Source organism: Lissotriton helveticus, chromosome 2_1 (assembly GCF_964261635.1).
Source record: "Lissotriton helveticus chromosome 2_1, aLisHel1.1, whole genome shotgun sequence".
Classification (NCBI taxonomy): Eukaryota; Metazoa; Chordata; class Amphibia; order Caudata; family Salamandridae; genus Lissotriton; species Lissotriton helveticus.
In genome coordinates, this window is record NC_136059.1 from 161,485,024 (window position 1) to 161,508,385 (window position 23,362).

A 23,362-nucleotide genomic window follows, 5' to 3' on the forward strand; every position below is an offset into this window, starting at 1 on the left:
AGGTCTCGCAATAGAAGAGTTTGACATTTTTCGTTTTGCAAATGGATGAGTGGCGTTGCGTGGCTGAGTGGCGTTGCGTGGCTGAGTGGCGTTGCGTGGCTGAGTGGCGTTGCGTGGCTGAGTGGCGTTGCGTGGCTGAGTGGCGTTGCGTGGCTGAGTGGCGTTGCGTGGCTGAGTGGCGTTGCGTGGCTGAGTGGCGTTGCGTGGGTGAGTGGCGTTGCGTGGGTGAGTGGCGTTGCGTGGGTGAGTGGCGTTGCGTGGGTGAGTGGCGTTGCGTGGGTGAGTGGCGTTGCGTGGGTGAGTGGCGTTGCGTGGGTGAGTGGCGTTGCGTGTGTGAGTGGCGTTGCGTGGGTGAGTGGCGTTGCGTGGGTGAGTGGCGTTGCGTGGGTGAGTGGCGTTGCGTGGGTGAGTGGCGTTGCGTGGGTGAGTGGCGTTGCGTGGGTGAGTGGCGTTGCGTGGCAATGTTTTTAGAGTACAGGGGTTTTCTTGAAGGCTTCATATTTGAAACAATTTCTTTCAATAAATGTCCATCAAAATAAAATTCTAATGCTAAAAAATAAATAACTTTTTTAATTTTGAATGATCTTTCTCGTATGTTTACATGACAAGTGTTCCCCGATTTACGCGCAACATCTTTGTATGGCTCAGCTCTTGTTATGGTTCTTTTAACAAGCCAGACCCCATGCTGATACAATAAAAGCGGAAGATATATAAAACAAAGGTCCTTTGCCACAGAGTACCCTATTTAACCGCCTCAGCAAAAATTAGACCAAGGAAGATCGCATTAATATGGTCCGCTACTGTAACACTGAGCGCATGTGTTTATACACATCAGTTTGTTTTATATTACACATGACGATTCATAGAAAAATATAAAAAATAAATGCCTTATACTATCAATGGTTTTATATATTTTAATGATAAGCAGCTCTAATCGACATTAAGATATAGGTAAACAACATCACTTGTGCTTGCAAAAGCTACATATAATATACAACTGTTTGTAATACACGCCCGATGTGTATACTAGCAAATGAAGGTAACCTAAAATTCAAGTGTGATTTTAATGTAGACAGCAGACTAAACAGAGGCCATACAAAGTGTTTGAAGTACGCACTCGCTTTGCATGTAAGTAGAAGGAGATGGCAGAAAAACAAATAGTGTGAATTGAATGGCGCCAGCAAACTAAAGAGAGACTAGACAGCCTGTTTGTGACGGGCGCTTGCTTCGCATGTAAGTCGAGGGAGATAACAGTGGAAGGAAAGATATAATGTAACAGAACACACAAAAGAGAGGACAAATAAAAAGTGTTTATAATGCGCACGCGGTTTGCACCTAAGAAAACGAAGAAATCAGCAAAATAAATAGTGTGAACTGAATATTTCACCCCCGTGATCGATGTGCTAGCGGGGGCTTGTGGTGGAGAGTGGGGAGAGAAGCTGAAGTTTCAGTAAGCGGGGTTGGGTTCAAATTTGGATGAGTGAGGGACGTGGGGAGGATCGCATGGCTCGGGAGGAGGCTAAAGGGGGATGGGTGCAGGGGGATTGTGTCCCGGGCTGCGTGGTTCAATGGAAGTGAAGGAATGCGGGGGGGGGGGGTGGTAATCGGCGGGGCGCAGGAAGAACTGGGGGGTGCTCGCATGAGTTGGGTAGTCGCATGCAAAAGCCTTTCATCCTTCTGAGTCCGTTTCGGTTGGGGTACAGTTAAAAGAAAAACAAGTCGGATGGGGTGGGGGGTGGGGGAGAAGGAGAGTGAGCAGCTTGAGGCGCTATTGATGAGTTGTAAATGGTGGCGCCGTCGATAAGAAAGACTGTACTCGTGGCTGTGCCAAGTGGGCAAAAACTCATCAGACTGAACCTTCCACTTGTGCGGTACGAACAAAGCAAGAGGCAAACTGTTGGCAGACCGAGGGCCATCGACAAGAAGGTGCATCCCTGCCGTGTAAAGTAGCTGTAAAAAACACGCAGCATATGTCGGCCGGAGCTAAAAAGAAAAGAAAGGTCTAATATTGCAATGCTGGTCAGCGCATTTAGCGTCACGAAGCCTCGAGTAATGTGATAAAACTTATGTTGCACATAAATCAACATGATGTAAATACAAACAAGTGAAAGCGGGATGTAATTAGGGGGGAGGAGAAGTCTGGGCAGGCAGGATGACTCAGGGGAGGGAGCTGAGCGGGGCAGAGCGGCATGTGGGTGTGAAGAAGCCGGGCCTTTGAAGTGAAGCTAAGCTTCACTTCAAAGGTGTCGGAGGAATGCGGGCGGCTGTGCACGCGCTTTTAAGCTCAATGCACATGCGCATTGAGCTTAAAAGTCACGGGCACTGCAAGGAATCGCCACGATTTCTTGCTTCTTAGTTAAAGCTTGTATAAGCCGCAATAGGCTCGCAAGCTCGATGCGCATGCGCATCGACAGGCGAGACCTAAAAATGTGAGTGATAGACAGGAAGAAAGAAATAAAAGTACAGCGCCAGCCAGACCTAAACGCCAACTTGAAAAAGGTATATTTTAGTGACTTCCTTGACAGAGTTAGGGTTGACCAAAAGGATTTCTCGGTGTCAAACGGAATACACAGGTGAGCAGTGGCTGCCGAGAAGACCAGAGAGGAAACAAAAATGTGTCCATAGCCTTTAGGATGTTAAAGAGCCTGTGGGACTTTGATTGTTGGATTAGGAACACTGCTTATAACCCAGAGCGTGTCTGTCAAGCATCCCAGACGAGACAGAATAGCGACAAATTCTGGAGGGAATGAAGATGAGGCAGCTGCCACGGGGGTGGTCTACCCACCACCAAACTACCTTCACCCCCACCATCTAGACTCAAAGCGAGTAGAGATGGACAACGGACCCCGAGGGGTTTGGACAAAGAACGGTCTTGATTGTGTATGGTAACAAGTAAAGGTGGACGAGCCACAGGCAGCTCGAGCCAGGCTCGAACCAGATGCCTAGCTTTGACTCAGCTCGACATCCTCCTGGAACCTCGAGCTCAAAACAAGCCGAGCTTTCATGTGGCTTCTGCCTTCTTCTTTTGCCCCACCCTCTTGCACAAGGAGTTAAAGCAAAGCATTCATATTTGTTGTGAAAAGTAGAGACTAACAAACAGCCAGTTACTAGCTGATCTGCACAAAGTGCAACCAGAAAACGTGGGATTAATCCTGACTTCTCTACTTATCCAAAACCATGTGATCTAGGGCAAATATTTTATTTCCCCAAGCCTCCTTTTTCTTCATTACCACACATGAAAGTACCTTTAAATACGTGAGTTCAGAGTACAAGCTGTAGAAAAACTTATTGTGTTTAGTTTAAGTTTAGTAGACAATAAGGTTGCTCTGGCTATAAAATCTGGGCCACTTACAAAGTGCACATGACAACTTTTAGTGTATCTTAGTTCACACATGGCATTGTCGCCAGGGCAGGGGCAGAAACGGTTCTAAGTGCATGATTAAGAAATATCACTTTTATTAGAACATTGGAATGTTGGGAACTCCATTGTAGACAATGGAGTGCTCCCTGCTTCTACGGGCCGGTAAAGGCCCGCAGAGCAACATTCCAGTGTGTTACAAAGGACTCTCGGAGCACGAGGGGATTTAAATCCCCTCGAGCTTCAAGAAGCCTTTGTTTAATTTGTTAGAACATTCTACCCTCTAGTGGCAGAATGTTCAAATAGCCTTATAGCCATTCTTAGCAGGGCTATACCGGCTATTAAAGTCCCTCGCCTTCGGCTTAGGCCTTTAACACGGGAGCGGGCCTTTAATAGCTACGGCGGGCTATAAGGCTATAGTAAGTACCTAACAGCGCTTTGACATAATGTAATGTATGAATGTCAAAGCTTCCACAGGTTAAATAAATACACTTTTTTGAATTTTGAAGAGAATTTATCACATTTTGTGTGAGGTTTGTTGCATGATTTACATGGAACCATTTCCAGGGCTCGGCTCTGTGATGATATAAAACAGGGACACGCGTCTTGGCTGCACACAATATTTATTGACTGCACCAGCAGCTCATTCATCTGCAGCCTAACATAACTGGGACTACTATTACAACTGCCACACCTTGAACATCAACATTCCACCAGAGAGGTCATAGTCACTATGACATCATTCACACCATAGTTACATTGCTACAGTTCGTGTCAGGCTCGGCTCGCCCTGTGAATTTGTTGGCTCGCCCACCTCTAGTAACAAGAGTTAATATAAACAGATTTAGACGAGTTTGCCAGGGGGCATTTGGAAAGAAATCATTGATGCAATGGTAAAACCATGAGAAGGTTTGAGTACCACCAGTTGAACCATACTATGAGCCATGATTGAACAGGCGGGGATACTTACGTGAAGCAAAAAAGTACTGCCTGTATTGGAAATGTTTAATAAAAACACAAGAAAGAACACGGGGGATTGGCAGACAATCAGAAAATATAAAATATACATACCCTGTCACAAAGAGGACCTAACTGAAATATGATAGTCCTGATGCTGAGATAAGGGCATATTAACTGGAGTAGACAACAACTACATATGAAGTGTGAAGAGCCATGACGTTGAAGATGCACCCCAACCTAAATGTAAAAAATATGCACACAGAGGGTGAAAAACCTCAAAGAAATGAATAACGCACTGTGACCTAAAAATGGCACTACAAGAATTAGGAAGGAGATGTGAAAAACGATCAAGGGGAGCAAGTTCTTGGAAAATTACTGTCTCTCTTCAGTATTGAAACTCTTTCTGAAACCTTGGAGGCGATGAGAGCGAACCATCAGGCAGTTACCAGTAATGACAAAAATCAGAACACCAACCGTTAAAGTGGTGAAATTGCAAACTCAAAATGAGCACCTTGAGAATACCACATGTGGGGCCCAACAAATAACTGTGAAATGCAAAACTATAGATATGAGATGCACAAGAAGGAATAAACTGAATTACAGAAGTGTTGGGAGCAGTTAGAAAATCAATCTGGCCATTGAAACTTCCAGATCATTGGAGTCTCTGAGGGCAAAGAGAGAAAGCTAATGTGAAGCGTTTTACCACCTGTCACTATCATATACCTGCATTAGCTTAATATTACTGATTCATTGTGCTCACCTCTATCTTACTGGAAAATCAAAATGAAACACAGAAACTCTCAGTATATTGTTAATGACAGTAATATGTATACCATTTCGAAGTGCTAGAAATAGCAGACAATACTATTATCCAATGTAATGGCACTATAATTACAGAGCAGGAATGGTGGGTTGAAGGTTGACCAGGTCTTGCAAAAATTCAAAATCGTTACTAGCAGATCACCCCAGATGTGAGTGATGAGGGTTTAACATACTGGGCCACCCCAACCGCAGTTAACGGAACACTATTGTTAATAGTAGATTTCTAGCAATGAGTACATGTTTTATATAGCCTGATTTTAGCACAGCTGCACAGATGTCACAAGCTAAGATCATATATAGAGAAATTCTATAAAAAGAATGGCTCCAACATCCTTCCAAAATTAATGTGGTACAGAGATTAACCTTAAATATCAATTTAATGCCAGGGAAGCAGGTGAAAAATAAAGCGCCATGGTTAGGAAACTAAAGCTGAACCACAAATGTTATGGCACCTTTGGTGGTAGCCGTGTGTGTGCCTATGACGATAGGAGAAGAAAAGGACACCATGAATGCACCATGTGTTCATCGCTTGTCACAGCTCATGTAGGCCCCTATCTCCCTGTAGGATCCACACTGTCTTCTGTCCGGGAGATAGCTGCTGTCCTAAGATATGGGTCCTAAGGAAGCAGAGGAGGTCCAGTTCCATGTTTAGAATCAGCACACTCATGAATTGAGCTCAGTGTGATCACATGTGGTGCCCTTACAAGTAATCCATGCCGGGCTTCTGCATGAAGACTGGCTAACCAAGGGTGCATTACACTGATACGGTAGAAAGCAGACCTCAGTGGTACTGTGTACAACTCCGATATTCATTTATCGAGCACCATTATGCGTTTCACTCAGAATTTCCATTTTTTTCAAGTAATAATAATTAATCTGAAACATCGCTAGAAAATTATTTTAAACTTTAAACCAGTATCCATATCAGGTATGCTACATTTTTGCTCAACTCTGCTTCTCGGTACTCATCAGAACCATGCCTCTAGCGCGTCTGTGGATATATGTCTCATGGTGCTGCAACAATGTTTGCAGGATTGAGTTCATTGGATTCGACGATGTCATGCTACCAAAATTGAGCAACAAAAGCGTGGAACCTGTCCTCTCGCCATCCCCGCGCTTCTGATTGACCAACATTGGCCCAGTCATATGAGCAACAAGACGACTGCTCATAGTGGCTCACCGATTTGCTTCAAACCACCAGAGATTTCCGAACTAACCAATGAGAAGAAGGCTGAGGAGACCTTTAAAGAGCCCTGTCTTAGCACAACAAGTCTCCAAGAGCCATTATCAAAAATTATCCCTGCAAGAGGGAAACGGATAGTTACTTACTGAAATATTAGGGATTTGCTGCTCACAAGAAACACTAATGGCCTGTTTACAAAACCATCTGCCACACCCAAGTTCAAGTGCATATCTAAAAATGTGAGCACACATTTTAAATCATGATTCATGTGGTTGGAAACTGCTACTGTTGAAGATCCTCTACTGGGTCACATATTTCACTTATACATTTAGGCTTAAGGGTGGGAAAAAGGGTGGTAGACCTTTGGAATGTAGTGACTAACCGCAAACAAGTAACTTTGGTTTTTTACAGATATTTCCAATGATTTCCCACACCCAATTTGAGCACTCAAGTGTTTTGCTAATAATTGCTAAAGTCCTTCTGAAAATTTGGGGTTAAAGGGTCCCAAACACCTCCAATGGTTTCAGAGGGGACTCAGAGGAGTTGGGGAAAGGCATTTCCCCACATGGAAAAACATTTTAAAGTGGGGATAAAAATGAGTGAGAAACTAAAATGTGAAAATACATATTTCTCCTTACTTGCACCGCTGAAGGGTCGACACGGTAGACAATAGGGAAGCAGGCTGAAGTAAGGTCATCAGCTACCTTAAGGGCAGAGAGTACCCTGTGGCACAAATAAATATGGCAGCCCCCATTGAGGGGCACCCCGACTCTTCGTCCACGCAGATATGCCACACACATACACCGCACACTTGAGGTACAGTGAGGCGCCTCAGTTGGGAAAGACTATTCATATTTACCTGGAAGGGACAGCGGGCCACTGCACTTCTTCGGGCCCAAGTCAAACAGACTGTATCTGTAAATAATATGTTTGTGACGATGTTGATCATGAAATATTTTCTATGAACCCTGATGTATTTTTATACATTGATATTTGAAAATGATTGTATACACTTGTATTGATTGATATTGTGAACAAAAACATAAAATTGTATAGAAATCTGAGAAAATGCTTAACCTATATAAAATGAAAAATATTTGAATAAATACTAATGAATTTTGGACAACTTGGAATGGAAAGACTTATTGTTGGTAACAGCCCTTGTGATGAGCATTAGGGAGGCCACAAGTAAAAGTATATAGGTCTGACAAGAGTTTTCATAAGAGTGTATTCATTGTTTTCCCCCCCTTACTCTTGAACCTCAAAGCTTTACCAGGGGGTGCCTTCTCTGATATACAGGGTCTTTCCAGCATACATCTCAAATCAGACATACCAAATTTTACTACTGTCAGAGAGATTCTGTCATCCGATTGGTAAACTTTCAAGGAACTCAGTTAGCATTTCTGTGTGTCAGCCATGCTTTTCTTGCTATTTCAGACTTTTCAGGAAATGGGTTCAAAGAGGAAACTTTAGCTTGTGTTCTCTTGGGGAATCATCAATCTTAGGGCCTGTGCTCTCTATAGACGCTCAACAAAAGAGGGACAGAGCCGCTTCAGTGTGGAAATGATCTTGTAGGCCTCGTTTTCAATCACTGTACAAGGCTTTTCTCCTCTGGGCATCCATCGCTTCCTTCCTCTGTCGGCGCATTGTGTCAGGGTGGCAGTAACACGTTGGTCAGAGGCAGGACTGAGTGCAGCAGAACCACTGCCTTTGAGGCCTTCTCCCCAGAGCCAAGCAATCTATCTGAAGAACTAAGGGGACAGGTGGGGAGGTGGGATGGAACCAGCCAACAAGACCTAAGTGACCTACATTGCAATTCCCAATACCACAACCCCATCCTTCGAATGCATAGCAGCCTACTGTACTATTAACTGTAACATCTCCTTCGTTTCAGGATTGGTCTACTGTCCCACATCTGTGATGTAAATATACCGAACTTTCTAGATGGGCTCCTTAAATTCTACTACAGACCAAAATCAACAAAATGATGATTGTGGGAAACTTTAACCTGTGGACTGACAGGCCAGGCATCAAGCCAGCTACCATCCTTCTTGACATCAACCCATCCTCAGCATCAAACAGGTGGTTAGCAGTCCAAAGCACCTAGCTTGGCACAAGGTAAACATACTGGGCCCGATTCACAGAACTAACTTAAGACAAAATCCTAAACTTACTACCATTTTCGTATTCACAGAAGGCACTTACTCATTTTGGTATTCACAGAAGACACTTACTCATTTCGGTATTCACAGAAGTTAGGACTCCTAACTTTAGGACTCCTAAATGCCTTCTGTACATACCGAAAGTCTTAAAATTAGGATTTTTCTTAATTTAGTAGTAGTAAAGTTAGGACTTCTAACTTTAGGACTCCTAAATGTCTTCTGTGAATACCGAAATTCTTAAAATTTGGATTTTTCTCAACTTTACTACTACTAAACTGAGAAAAATCCTAATTTTAAGACTTTCGGTATTCACAGAATGCATTTAGGAGTCCAAAACTTAGTAGTCCTAACTTTACTACTACTAAATTGAGAAAAATCCTAATTTTAAGACTTTCGGTATTCACAGAAGGCCAGTGGCGTCACTGGGGTTGGTGTCACCCGGTGCGGGTAACTCATGGTGTCACCCCCTCACGACTTACCGCATGGACCACCTCTGTCGGAAATGTACGGCGCTAGGTACTGTCTTGCTCCCTCTCTCTGTCTAGCTCCCTCTAGCTCCCGCTCTCTCTCTCTTACTCCCTCTAGCTCCCGCTCTCTCTCTTACTCCCTTTGCTCCCTCTCTCTCTCTTACTCCCTCTAGCTCCCTCTCTCTCTTGCTCCCTCGGCTCCCTCTCTCTGTCTTACTCCCTCTAGCTCCCGCTCTCTCTCTCTTACTCCCTCTAGCTCCCGCTCTCTCTCTTACTCCCTCTAGCTCCCTCTCTCTCTCTTACTCCCTCTAGCTCCCTCTCTCTCTGTCTTGCTCCCTCTAGCTCCCTCTCTCTGTTTTACTCCCTCTAGCTCCCTCTCTTTCTCTGTCTTGCTCCCTCTAGCTCCCTCTCTCTGTCTTACTCCCTCTAGCTTCCTCTCTCTCTGTCTTACTCCCTCTAGCCCCCTCTCTCTTACTCCCTCTAGCACCCTCTCTCTCTCTCTTACTCCCTCTAGCTCCCTCTCTCTCTCTTACTCCCTCTAGCTCCCTCTCTCTCTGTCTTGCTCCCTCTAGCTCCCTCTCTCTGTCTTACTCCCTCTAGCTCCCGCTCTCTCTCTTACTCCCTCTAGCTCCCTCTCTCTCTCTTACTCCCTCTAGCTCCCTCTCTCTCTGTCTTGCTCCCTCTAGCTCCCTCTCTCTGTTTTACTCCCTCTAGCTCCCTCTTTTTCTCTGTCTTGCTCCCTCTAGCTCCCTCTCTCTGTCTTACTCCCTCTAGCTCCCTCTCTTTCTCTGTCTTGCTCCCTCTAGCCCCCTCTCTCTTACTCCCTCTAGCACCCTCTCTCTCTCTCTTACTCCCTCTCGCCCCTCTCTCTCTCTCTTACTCCCTCTAGCTCCCTCTCCCTCTGTCTTGCTCCCTCTAGCTCCCTCTCGCTCTATCTAATCCCTCTAGCTCCCTCTCTCTGTCTAGCTCCCTCTCTCCCTGTCTTACTCCCTATAGCTCCCTCTGTCTCCCTCTCTTACTCCCTCTAGCTCCCTCTCTCTCTGTCTTACTCCCTCTAGCTCCCCCTCTCTCTGTCTTACTCCATCTAGCTCCCTCTAGATCCCTCTCTCTTAGTCCCTCTAGCTCCCTCTCTGTCTTGCTCCCTCTAGCTCCCTCTCTCTCTCTGTCTTACTCCCTCTAGCTCCCTCTCTCTCTGTCTTACTCCCTCTAGCTCCCTCTCTCTCCATCTTAGTCCCTCTAGCTCCCTCTCCGTCTTGCTCCCTCTAGCTCCCTCTCTCTCTCTTACTCCCTCTAGCTCCCTCTCTCTCTGTCTTGCTCGCTCTAGCTCCCTCTCTCTCTATCTTACTCCCTCTAGCTCCCTCTCTCTGTCTAGCTCCCTCTCTCGCTGTCTTACTCCCTCTGGCTCCCTCTCTCTCTCTGTCTTACTCTCTCTAGCTCCCACTCTCTCTGTCTTACTCCCTCTAGCTCCCTCTCTGTCTAGCTCCCTCTAGCTCCCTTTCTCTTGCTACCTCTAGCTCCCCCTGTCTCCCTCTCTCTCTGTCTTACTCCATCTAGCTCCCTCTCTCTCTGTCTTACTCCCTCTAGCTCCCTCTCTCTCTGCCGTACTCCCTCTAGCTCCCTCTCTCTCTGTCTTCCTCCCTCTAGCTCCCTCTCTCTCTCTTACTCCCTCTAGCTCCCTCTCTCTCTATCTTACTCCCTCTAGCTCCCTCTCTCTGTCTAGCTCCCTCTCTCTCTGTCTTGCTCCCTCTGTCTCATCTCTCTCTGCCTTACTCCCTCTAGCTCCCTCTCTCTGTCTAGCTCCCTCTAGCTCCCTCTCTCTCTCTGTCTTACTCCCTCTAGCTCCCTCTCTCTGTCTAGCTCCCTCTAGCTCCCCCTCTCTCTCTTACTCCCTCTAGCCCCCTCTCTCTCTGTCTTACTCCCTCTAGCTCCCTCTCTCTGTCTAGCTCCCTCTCTCTCTCTTACTCCCTCTAGCTCCCTCTCCCTCTGTCTTGCTCCCTCTAGCTCCCTCTCTCTCTATCTTAATACCTCTAGCTCCCTCTCTCTGTCTAGCTCCCTCTCTCCCTGTCTTACTCCCTATAGCTCCCTCTGTCTCCCTCTCTCTTACTCCCTCTAGCTCCTTCCCTCTCTGTCTTACGCCCTCTAGCTCCCTCTCTCTTACTCCCTTAGCTCCCTCTCTGTCTTGCTCCCTCTAGCTCCCTCTCTCTCTGTCTTGCTCCGTCTAGCTCCCTCTCTCTCTGTCTTGCTCCCTCTAGCTCCCTCTCTCTCTGTCTTAGTCCCTCTAGCTCCCTCTCTCTGTCTTGCTCCCTCTAGCTCCCTCTCTCTCTCTTACTCCCTCTTGCTCCCTCTCTCTCTGTCTTGCTCGCTCTAGCTCCCTCTAGGTCCCTCTCCCTCTCTCTCTATCTTACTCCCTCTAGCTCCCTCTCTATGTCTAGCTCCCTCTCTCGCTGTCTTACTCCCTCTGTCTCCCCCTCTCTCTCTGTCTTACTCTCTCTAGCTCCCTCTCTCTGGCTTACTCCCTCTAGCTCCCTCTCTCTGTCTTACTCCCTCTAGCTCCCTCTCTCTCTGCCGTACTCCCTCTAGCTCCCTCTCTCTCTGTCTTCCTCCCTCTAGCTCCCTCTCTCTCTCTTACTCCCTCTAGCTCCCTCTCTCTCTATCTTACTCCCTCTAGCTCCCTCTCTCTGTCTAGCTCCCTCTCTCTCTGTCTTGCTCCCTCTGTCTCCATCTCTCTCTGTCTTACTCCCTCTAGCTCCCTCTCTCTGTCTAGCTCCCTCTCTCTCTCTGTCTTACTCCCTCTAGCTCCCTCTCTCTGTCTAACTCCCTCTAGCTCCCTCTCTCCCTGTCTTACTCCCTCTAGCTCCCTCTCTCTCTGTCTTACTCCCTCTAGCTCCCTCTCTCTGTCTATCTGCCTCTAGCTCCCTCTCTCTCTCCTACTCCCTCTAGCTCCCTCTCCCTCTGTCTTGCTCCCTCTAGCTCCCTCTCTCCCTATCTTAATCCCTCTAGCTCCCTCTCCTACTGTCTAGCTCCCTCTCTCCCTGTCTTACTCCCTATAGCTCCCTCTGTCTCCCTCTCTGTCTTACTCCCTCTAGCTCCCTCCCTCTCTGTCTTACTCCCTCTAGCTCCCTCTCTCTCTGTCTTACTCCCTCTAGCTCCCTCTCTCTGTCTTACTCCCTCTAGCTCCCTCTCTCTTACTCCCCCTAGCTCCCCCTCTGTCTTGCTCCCTCTAGCTCCCTCTCTCTCTGTCTTGCTCCCTCTAGCTCCCTCTCTCTCTTGCTCCCTCTAGCTCCCTCTCTCTCTGTCTTGCTCCCTCTAGCTCCCTCTCTCTCTGTCTTAGTCCCTCTAGCTCCCTCTCTCTGTCATGCTCCCTCTAGCTCCCTCTCTCTCTCTTACTCCCTCTAGCTCCCTCTCTCTCTGTCTTGCTCGCTCTAGCTCCCTCTAGGTCCCTCTCCCTCTCTCTCTATCTTACTCCCTCTAGCTCCCTCTCTATGTCTAGCTCCCTCTCTCGCTGTCTTACTCCCTCTGGCTCCCTCTGTCTCCCTTGTAGCATCCTGCTACAATAACTACAGACACTATGGTGTGTTATAACTGGAGCTTTATTCTCTCACAACTCCTCTCGTCCCTGTCCCTACTCTGACTACCCCTTCCTATTCTGTCCCCTCCTCTTCCCCTCTGCCCACCTAGCTCCGCCCACCCCAACTACTGAACTGCTAACTTCATTACATCTCCCCCTTTCTTAATAAAGCAACAAATGAAAGAAATAGAGATTAGTCCATCTCCGCAATCAGTCTCTTGGGAGGCCGTACGTGACGGCGGGGTCTCGCTGGTGTGGACACGACAACGTCAGGTGAGAGTTCTTCTGTAGGTGAATGTTCGGTGTCAGGTGCGACAGTCCCAGGGTTGTCCCTGCTTTCAGGTGTGGGGACCACAAGTGTGTTTCCAGGGATCTCAGGAGAGCACTTCTTGAAATGAGAAGCGTTGCGGGTGACTCTTCGTGTCTGTGATTCGGCTGTCACCATGGTACCCTTTTGTTGGGTGATTGTTAGGGGCTCGTCTTTAAAACGACAATCAGTCTTGTGGCGTTGTTCCTGCTTGACAACAACTCTGTCGCCTTCCTCCAGGGAGGGGGACCGGGCCCTTCGCCTGCGGTCCGCATACTCTTTCATCTTATCCTTGCGGTGTCGATCGGTTATGGCCATGTCTCTGTGTTGTTGGTCCGACGGAGGTTTTCTCAAGGCTCCGTCCCATGTGGGGATCCGATTCCTCATTGTCCTCCCCAGCATGAGGGTCGCGGGGCATTGGCCCGTTGTGGAATGGGGAGTGGTCCTGTAGGCACTAAGGACTTCGTTTAGTGCTGACTGAAGATCTTTCTTTTCAGCCGTGGCTTGCTGGAATGTTCTCTTGATGGTGGACATGAATCTTTCCACAGTGCCGTTGGCCTGAGGCCAGAGTGGCGTGACTTTGCGATGTTGAAAGTCCATGTGTTTCGCGAAATCACTGAACTCATGACTATTGAATGGGGGCCCGTTATCCGTCTTGATGACCCGGGGGACACCCCAAGTTGCGAAGACTTCTTCCAGCACCTTGAGGGTGCAGGCGGCACTGGTGGATGATATGAACTGGGCCACTGGGAATCTGGAGTATTCGTCCAGGATGACGACTACATACTTCCCGGAGTGCAGAGGGCCATAAAAGTCCATGGCGACTTCTTGCCATACTCCATTAGGCAATGGGGTCATCTGTAGGGGTGCGGGTGGATTACTGCGGCTGGTCAGTTGACATGGGTGGCAGTCTTTCAATGTGTCCTCAACCATCTGGTCGAGGGCGGGGAACCAGACACGTTCTCTCAGTGCTCTCTTGGTGGAGACGACTCCTCGATGGCCTTCGTGAGCCAGATCAATTACTCCTTGTCTCAGTGTCGTTGGTATAACTAGTCTGTGATCTCTGAGGAGGAGATCGTCACTGGTTACAGAGAGTTCGTCGGAGACATGCCGGAAGGCTTGGAGTTCTTTCCTGACAGCAGGACTTTCCTCTGCCTCCTGCGGGTGATATCTCCACCTGTTGGTTCGGGTGCGCTCCATCTCTGCTTGTAAGGTGCTGTCTTGGCTGGTCGCTTCCCGAATGGCGTGCATGGGGATGGCTGGTGGACGAGCATGATTGGTCACAAAATGAATGTATTCTTCTGCAATGGAAGGCACAGTCTCTGATGAGTCTCGGGGGTGGCGAGACATATAATCGGCCGGATTCTCATCCTTTCCCGGTTTGTGAATGATTGAGAATGTATACTCTTGCAGCCGCAAGCCCCATCTCTCGATCCTGGGGGGCATTTTGCACTTGGGATTGCCATAGATCGTGACAAGCGCCTGATGGTCAGTTATGAGCGTGAAATGCTTCCCATAAATGAAAATGTGGAAATGTTCGCACGCCCACACGACGGCTAGGCTCTCCTTTTCCGGCTGGGAGTATCGTTTCTCAGGGTCTGTTAGGCTCCTGCTGGCATAGGCGATGATCCTCCTTTGATCCGACTCATGGTCGTACTGTGCCAGGATGGCCCCCAAGCCCACCGGGCCTGCGTCCACGGTGATTTCCGTTTTCCTCCTAGGATTGAAATAGGAGAGGCATTTGGCTGATTCCACAGCGTGTTTGATGTCTTTGAAGGCACGCTCGCACTCCGGAGTCCACACAAACTGCGCACCAGCTTTCGTGAGGAGCCTCAGGGGGTGACTCACGGTGGCGTAGTCACGAATGTAGCGGGCGCAGTAGCTGGCCATCCCAAGAAAAGAACGCAAGTCGTTGACGTCTGCCGGACTCTTGGTGTTGTTGAGCGTGGCGATTTTGTCCGGGTCCGGTTTCATGCCACTCGCAGAGAAGATGTGTCCGAAAAACTTTAGGGTCGACTGATGAAACTCACACTTCTCTTTGTTGAGAGTCAACCCAGCTTCCATCAGAGCGAGGCAGACACGATCAAGGGCGGTGTCATGCTCCTTCGTGTCCGAGCCGTAGACCAGGATGTCGTCGCTGTAATTAAGCGCGTTGGGGATGTGGTGGATGACAAGACGTATGGCCTCCTGGAAGATCTCTGCGGCCGATGAGACGCCAAAACTGAGGCGTTTGTAGCGGAAAAGACCAAGATGGGTGGCAAATGTCGTGATGGGGCGGGAGCTGTCGTCAAGCTCGAGCTGATGGTAGCCCTTGTTCAGGTCCAGTTTTGAGAACACGGTCGCCCCGTTGAGGGCTGTGATCATGTCGCTCAGGAGCGGGCCTGGGTGTCGCTCCCTCTCGATTGCTTGGTTCGGCAGGCGCATGTCCACACAGAGACGGACTTTGTTTTGGGAGCCTTTCTTGGGGACAATAACCACCGGGGACACCCATGGAGTGGGGCCCGCAGTGCGCTCAATGATATCTGCGTCCAAAAGTTCCTGCAGTTCACGTTCAACTGCGGATTGCAAGTGGAACGGCACTCTTCTCGGGTGTTGGGCCACTGGTTTGATTTGCTCGTTAATATGCAGGTGGATCTGACGGCCCTTCAGCTTCCCCAGACCTCGGAAGAGGGAAGGGAACTTTCCGGCGCAGTCCGAGATGTCATGGACGTTGAAAAGGATGTGCACCAGTTGAAGACGTTCCGCCGTGGGGAGGCTCAGCAGACAGTCAGCCTCAGGACCTTTGATCACATGGATAACCGCTGGGATGGAGAGCTTGCCATGCGTTAGGGTGGTGTCAAACTTGCCCAAACATTGGAGAGGTTTCTTCGCCATCCAGTTGTAGACGCGGACAGGTGCAAAATGCAAACGTGGTTTGGGGTCCATACGGTCGTGTTCAGCAACAGATATGTAGTTAAGCGATGCTCCGCTGTCCATCATGAACTTAGCTGCATGGTTGCCCACTTTGATGTTGAGGCGTGGATAACGTTTGAACTGATCGTGGTCAGCAAAGTTGACATATTCGGTGGTGTAGGATGAGTGCCTGGATGAGGATGATCGTGAGTCTCTTGAGGGGGAACGACGGTCCCATCGGGAGCGCCGAGAGTCATGACTCGAATGTGAAGACGTGGGAGATCCAGGAGGCTCTTCCTGAACTGCTCTGATGTAATGACGTTTGGCCTCCGAACGTGAGGGCCGCTGCGACCCTTCCCGTCTGCCGCCATCATTGCGTTTTTCTTTGTGGTAATCCCCACACATGGCCTCAAAGTGGTTGGACCGTCCACATTTCCGGCACCGTTGGCCCATGGCAGGGCAGGAGTCAATATGAGGATAGTCGTACCCGCACCTGAAACATCGCCTCGTGCGTTCAGGTCGGCGATCTCTCCTATCGGATTCCTTTCTTCTGTAGTCCGGGCGTCGCCTGGGTGAGTACTTGGAGCGCCTCGATCTGTCTCGCGGGTGACGCCGTCCACTGTCGCGCCGATCCTGACGTCCCTGCCGTCTCTCAGTGATGCGGTTGGCGTGCTCACGGCTGGTACTGGGCCCTGTTTCGATTTCCGCCGCATTCTCCTCGGCCTGGTCATACAGTCGGGAGTTTTCTTCGATTTCTGCAAGTTCTTGAGGTTTTCTCAGCAGTCGCCGTCTCAGCGACTCCGAGTGGCACCCCGTGATTATCTGAGATTTGATGGCTGCATCCGGCGAGAAGTTGGTAAAGTCACAATGTAGGGACTGCCTCCGCAGCCGATGTATGAAGGAGCTCAGTGGTTCTTCTTTGCCTTGGCGCTGCTGGTGGAATTTATGCCTCTCATAGTCGACGTTTCTTTTATGCAGAAAACGATTGTTCAGAACAGTTCTCACTTTATCATATGTGTCACCATCTGTGGCTGGAATCTCTCGTACGATCTTGCTTATTTCACGCCCCCCTAGATTGCGAAGGGCTATGATCTTGTCCTTGTCTGGTTCAATTTTGGACCCCTCGATGTAGTCCTCGAAGTCCTCGAGCCATTCTTGCCATTTTAGGCCCATGCTGCTTCCTGTTGTGACTGACAATGGCTCCGGGGCGCGCAGGTGGGTGCCTCCCGTGACATCCTTCTGCGCGGGAGGGTTAGACATCGTGGCACTGAGCTTTGACGCTTGCGTCTGCCTCTTGCGTCAGCGACTGACGTGCGTTTCCAAGTTTTGTCACTTGTGGCTAGCAATGCTTGTTTGTTCCTTGCGACTGTCAATGCTTGTTGTCTCTCTCCTTCTTTTCACTGCTTCCAATGCTTGTTTTCCTTTATTTTATATATATATATTTTTTTTTTGATGCCTGACTTCAAAATGGCCGCCCCTATTTTGCCTAGGGAGGGTGTCCCAGAAACCGCCTGACTTAAAGATGGCCGCCGCTAGGAGAGTCTCGTGTCTCACAGGGTTTCATTCAGGCTTTCATTCTCCACTTGGCACTCACCGGCAGCCAGGCTCTTCACACAGCTCGCCCTCCGCACCTCTTCAGACGCTCCTCGGACGCTGGAGCGGTCAGACGCGATCCAGGCGAGCTCCCTGTTTACCGCGTATCAGGTAGGCGATGTCTCACGCATCGGGGGTGAGCTTTTCTTCCGTTTTGGCGCGAACAGCGCTCGGTCAGCACCGCTTGGCAGGCGGTCTCCGTGGGGCGCCGTCCTCCACGCGAGGGCACTAACTTCATTACATCCCTCTCTCTCTCTGTCTTGCTCTCTCTAGCTCCCTCTCTCTGGCTTACTCCCTCTAGCTCCCTCTTTCTGTCTTACTCCCTCTAGCTCCCTCTCTCTGCCGTACTCCCTCTAGCTCCCTCTTTCTCTGTCTTCCTCCCTCTAGCTCCCTCTCTCTCTCTTACTCCCTCTAGCTCCCTCTCTCTCTATCTTACTCCCTCTAGCTCCCTCTCTCTGTCTAGCTCCCTCTCTCTCTGTCTTGCTCCCTCTGTCTCCATCTCTCTCTGTCTTACTCCCTCTAGCTCCCTCTCTCTGTCTAGCTCCCTCTCTCTCTGTCTTACTCCCTCTAGCTCCCTCTCTCTGTCTAGCTCCCTCTAGCTCCCCCTCTCTCTCTTACTCCCTCTAGCCACCTCTCTCTCTGTCTTACTCCCTCTAGCTCCCTCTCTCTGTCTTGCTCCCTCTAGCTCCCTCTCTCTCTCTTACTCCCTCTAGCTCCCTCTCCCTCTGTCTTGCTCCCTCTCTCTCTATCTTACTCCCTCTAGCTCCCTCTCTCTGTCTAGCTCCCTCTCTCTCTGTCTTGCTCCCTCTGTCTCCATCTCTCTCTGTCTTGCTCCCTCTAGCTCCCTCTCTCTGTCTTACTCCCTCTAGCTCCCTCTCTCTAGCTCCCTCTCTCTGTCTTACTCCCTCTAGCTCCCTCTCTCTGTCTTACTCCCTCTAGCTCCCTCTCTCTGTCTTGCTCCCTCTAGCTCCCTCTCTCTCTGTCTTACTCCCTCTAGCTCCCTCTGTCTCCCTCTCTCTGTGTCTTACTCCCTCTGTTTCCCTCTCTCTCTGTATTACTCCCTCTAGCTCCCTCTCTCTGTGTCTTACTCCCTCTGTCTCCCTCTCTCTCTGTATTACTCCCTCTAGCTCCCTCTGTCTCCCTCTCTCTCTTACTCCATCTGTCTTCCCTGGATTTGTATAAACAAGAGTGCGAGCAACAGGTGGCACTGTAGTGAAGAGCAAGCTGAAATTTGGAACTGGTTCACTCACTGGAAAACTGAAGGCTGCAAGATACTGAAAAATAGGAAACCATGCACTGTCAGATGAGCGAGGCTGCTCTATAGAGGTGCCTTGTGAGCAAAGAAAATTACAGTCAAGCGTTGCAGATCTCCTGCGAGACGCTGGCGAGTGTGAACAGCATGAGGAACAAGCTTGCACAGAGAGCGACAGTAAAGGTGAGAGCAGAGGCGAGGCTGCAGTGCAGATTGGTGTCACCCCATGTGTTGGGTGTCACCCGGTGCAGGCCGCACCCCCCGCACCCCCCTAGTGACGCCACTGCAGAAGACATTTAGGAGTCCTAAAGTTAGGAGTCCTAACTTTAATAATACTAAATTGAGAAAAATCCTAATTTTAAGACTTTCGGTATTCACAGAAGGCATTTAGGAGTCCTAAAGTTAGGACTCCTAACTTCTGTGAATACCGAAATGAGTAAGTGTCTTCTGTGAATACCAAAATGAGTAAGGGCCTTCTGTGAATACCTAAATGGTAGTAAGTTTAGGATTTTGTCTTAAGTTCGTTCTGTGAATCGGGCCCAGTGTTCACAGACACCATGGCAATGGAAACACAATTATGGTCCTACGACAGTTTTATCTCCTTCGACCTTTAAACCTTACTTAAAAATCTAACACTCTAATTAGAAACAGTGCCCTCCTAATATGCACAAAACTGGCATTTCAGAAATATCAGCAGTGAAGTGTTTAATTGATCCTATCTTTCTGCTAAAACGAATCAGCCATTAATCCTGCCCCCAATACACTGTTCAACACTATGCACCTCAGTGTATCTGCTCTGGATAATCTAGCACACGCCAAACCCACTAAAACCAAGATGGGCCTCAAATCCACCAACAAGTGCTTCACTGCAACCAAAACCTGAACCTTCTATGAAACAAGTCACAGCCTCCAGAAGACATGAGCAGTTGCAAGGGACACAGGAGTAGCATTCTCAAAGCCATCAAGAGATCTTAAATGTTTATTTAGCCAAACTCTCAGGAACTATCTAACCCTTATACCTTAAAAAGCAATCTTTGCACAGGGCAGACATATTGTAAACACCCTCTCATGTGCTAAAATCTCCAGATTTCCCGTTACACTATACAGTCCACCCGGCCTCCTTTGTCTGCTTCTTTGATATTAAGGCAGGTGGTGGGGAGCTACTACGGTCCCATGGATCTACACACATTGTATTTCAAAATAGTGGCATAGTGAGGGCTACAAATGAAATGTCTTTGGTTTTTGAAACCTAGTTCACTGGCAGCGGGGCTTTGTGAGATCTTTGCTCCCCGCACTTGATGACCAAGGTACACCATGAAGCTCTTCCCGGTCTGGCGTACTTGCTTGCCTTGTCCATCGGCTTATCTGTTTGCAAAACCTGCAGAAACGTCATAGGGTGGCCCATGTGATCCTTTAAACTGGAAATAAAGAGGAACGGAAATTCTCCAATCCTACAAGGACTCCATTCATCAACCTTTGAAAGTTGAAATGGCCATTCTACAGGGAGAAAGGCATGGTCTGGAACTGGTAGGGTCCCATCGAGGTGCAGAATGGTATTGTTCCATTAAGACGCTGTGTCAGTGAAGTCTGCTTTTGGTCAGTCAAAAGCCACCTACGACTCCATAGTGCAAAGTTTGTCCAAAAGCTCATCACCCAGGAACATTGGATGCCTAGGTGTCTCTGGCTTCAATGAAACTTTTGTAATGCACTAAAAATGTCAAGTCTGTTGCACCTCACTTGAGAAACAGCACAACACAGTTCACTGTTGGGACTCCATACACTCTCAATGACTTTTTGACTCGGCCCGTTAGACATCACTGCCTTGAGTCAGTCGGGGGGCCCTATCAAAGATAAAAGATTGGCAAGAGGATATTAGCCTGAGGTTAGGCCTGATAACTGTCACAAAATTGCCCTCCACCGCTAGTAAATCTTGAGAAACATTAACTTCCTCTACTCAGCCATCCTTGGGATCTTCTCTTAGCAGGTTTTTCGCAAAATCTTTTTCCCTGGCCACTAAATTCAGAGCTGTCTCCATCATGTGGAGGTCTGGCTTCAGCAAATTCAAGTAATACATCTGGTAGGATTCACAGCCAGAGTCCAAATTAGCTAACAGTTTGCCTACATTGATCTTTCTTAGATGAGTGAGGACCAGCTCCATCTGTATATCAGAGCCTGACAACTCACAGGCTTCGTGATCAAGAATCCATGACCGTCCTGGTACCCAGTAAGAGATTCCTCCTGGACATACCATCTGTTCAGAAACTCTTGGCTCACCCAAGGATTGCCTTTCTTACTCTTGCTGTCTTGTACATCAAATAGTCTATCTGTCTGTACAAATCCAGCTCCTAATTTACCATTTCAAGTGTTAGGATTTGACAGATATACAGGTCCTGCTATCTAGCTAAGTCTGGCTTTGCATCACACCTTTGGAGTTTATGCTCTGTTTCCACCTGGTTGCACCCCGTTTGCAAACATTAACGGAGTGGCGCCCTTGGGTTGTGGCTTCATTCAGCGCTTAAATACTGTAGTTCAAGAAAGACAATCAACGCTCCCATTTGTGGCACTTTGCCTGGTGAAACGCGACTTAGCTTTGCATGATGACGACTCAAAAGTATGGGAAATCTGCAACTTACTTTTCAATATTGGCCAGACGATGAAAATTAAACATAAGTAGTGGAGGAGAACAGCATGGATTCACATATAGACAAACTTATTGTTATTAGTGATTTACAGAAGAGACTGAGGCAATATTTATCGCACCTATGACTGCAGGGGGTTATGGTAATATTCAAAACAAAGATGTGCACGAGTCTGGAAGATCAGGCATCTTAATTTTCCGTACAGGAGAGAATCCATTATCACTTATAGAACGCCACATGTGAGCTACTTGACTATAAAGCGTCCCATACCACATGGGATGGAAGAATTGCGAACTAAAGTTCGTTGAGAAAGGACAAAGAGGGATTTGAAGTCCATTGTGTCTTTTAAGTTCTCATGCTGGGAAAACTATTTATTTTGCTGTCATTTACATAATTATTTACAACAAGGGGTGGTGATGGACAGAGTCTCTGAATTAAGCAGAATACTCTCACCCAGTCAAGAGATCAGGGCTAGATCCAACACCGTTTTTTAGCTCATTGCACCATCCCAGTTTCAGAACCTGGCTGTATGCAAATTAGTCTGTCCCTGGCCCAGTGCATCATGGGAACAGGGCAGACCAGACTACAAAAGCCAATTCTTACACTGGGAAGGAAACAAGCTTCCGGGGACCGGTTTCTGGCATTTCAGCCGTCTTCGGCCCGGCTTGCTTGAATCCTGATGGTGCAATGAGCAAGGGACATACAGCCAGGTTCTGAAACTCGGTGTTGGATCTAGCCCTGATCTCTTGACAGGGTGAGAGTATTCTGCTTAATTCAGAGACTCTGTCCCTCACCACCCCTTGTTGTAAATATTTTTGTCCACCCTAAGCGTGGAAGGGTATACTCAGACATGAGTCCCTTGCTCATTGCACCATCAGGATTCAAGCAAGCCGGGCCGAAGACGGCTGTAATGCCAGAAACCGGTCCCCGGAAGCTTGTTTCCTTCCCAGTGTAAGAATTGGCTTTTGTAGTTTGGTTTGCCCTGTTCCCATCATGCACTGGGACAGGAACAGACTAATTTGCATACAGCCAGGTTCTGAAACTGGGATGGTGCAGTGAGCTAAAAAACGGTGTTGGATCTAGCCCTGATCTCTTGACAGGGTGAGAGTATTCTGCTTAATTCAGAGACTCTGTCCCTCACCACCCCTTGTTGTAAATATTTTTGTCCACCCTAAGCGTGGAAGGGTATACTCAGACATGAGTCCCTTGCTCATTGCACCATCAGGATTCAAGCAAGCCGGGCCGAAGACGGCTGTAATGCCAGAAACCGGTCCCCGGAAGCTTGTTTCCTTCCCAGTGTAAGAATTGGCTTTTGTAGTTTGGTTTGCCCTGTTCCCATCATGCACTGGGACAGGAACAGACTAATTTGCATACAGCCAGGTTCTGAAACTGGGATGGTGCAGTGAGCTAAAAAACGGTGTTGGATCTAGCCCTGATCTCTTGACAGGGTGAGAGTATTCTGCTTAATTCAGAGACTCTGTCCCTCACCACCCCTTGTTGTAAATATTTTTGTCCACCCTAAGCGTGGAAGGGTATACTCAGACATGAGTCCCTTGCTCATTGCACCATCAGGATTCAAGCAAGCCGGGCCGAAGACCGCTGTAATGCCAGAAACCGGTCGCCGGAAGCTTGTTTCCTTCCCAGTGTAAGAATTGGCTTTTGTAGTTTGGTTTGCCCTGTTCCCATCATGCACTGGGACAGGAACAGACTAATTTGCATACAGCCAGGTTCTGAAACTGGGATGGTGCAGTGAGCTAAAAAACGGTGTTGGATCTAGCCCTGATCTCTTGACAGGGTGAGAGTATTCTGCTTAATGCAGAGACTCTGTCCCTCACCACCCCTTGTTGTAAATATTTTTGTCCACCCTAAGCGTGGAAGGGTATACTCAGACATGAGTCCCTTGCTCATTGCACCATCAGGATTCAAGCAAGCCGGGCCGAAGACGGCTGTAATGCCAGAAACCGGTCCCCGGAAGCTTGTTTCCTTCCCAGTGTAAGAATTGGCTTTTGTAGTTTGGTTTGCCCTGTTCCCATCATGCACTGGGACAGGAACAGACTAATTTGCATACAGCCAGGTTCTGAAACTGGGATGGTGCAGTGAGCTAAAAAACGGTGTTGGATCTAGCCCTGATCTCTTGACAGGGTGAGAGTATTCTGCTT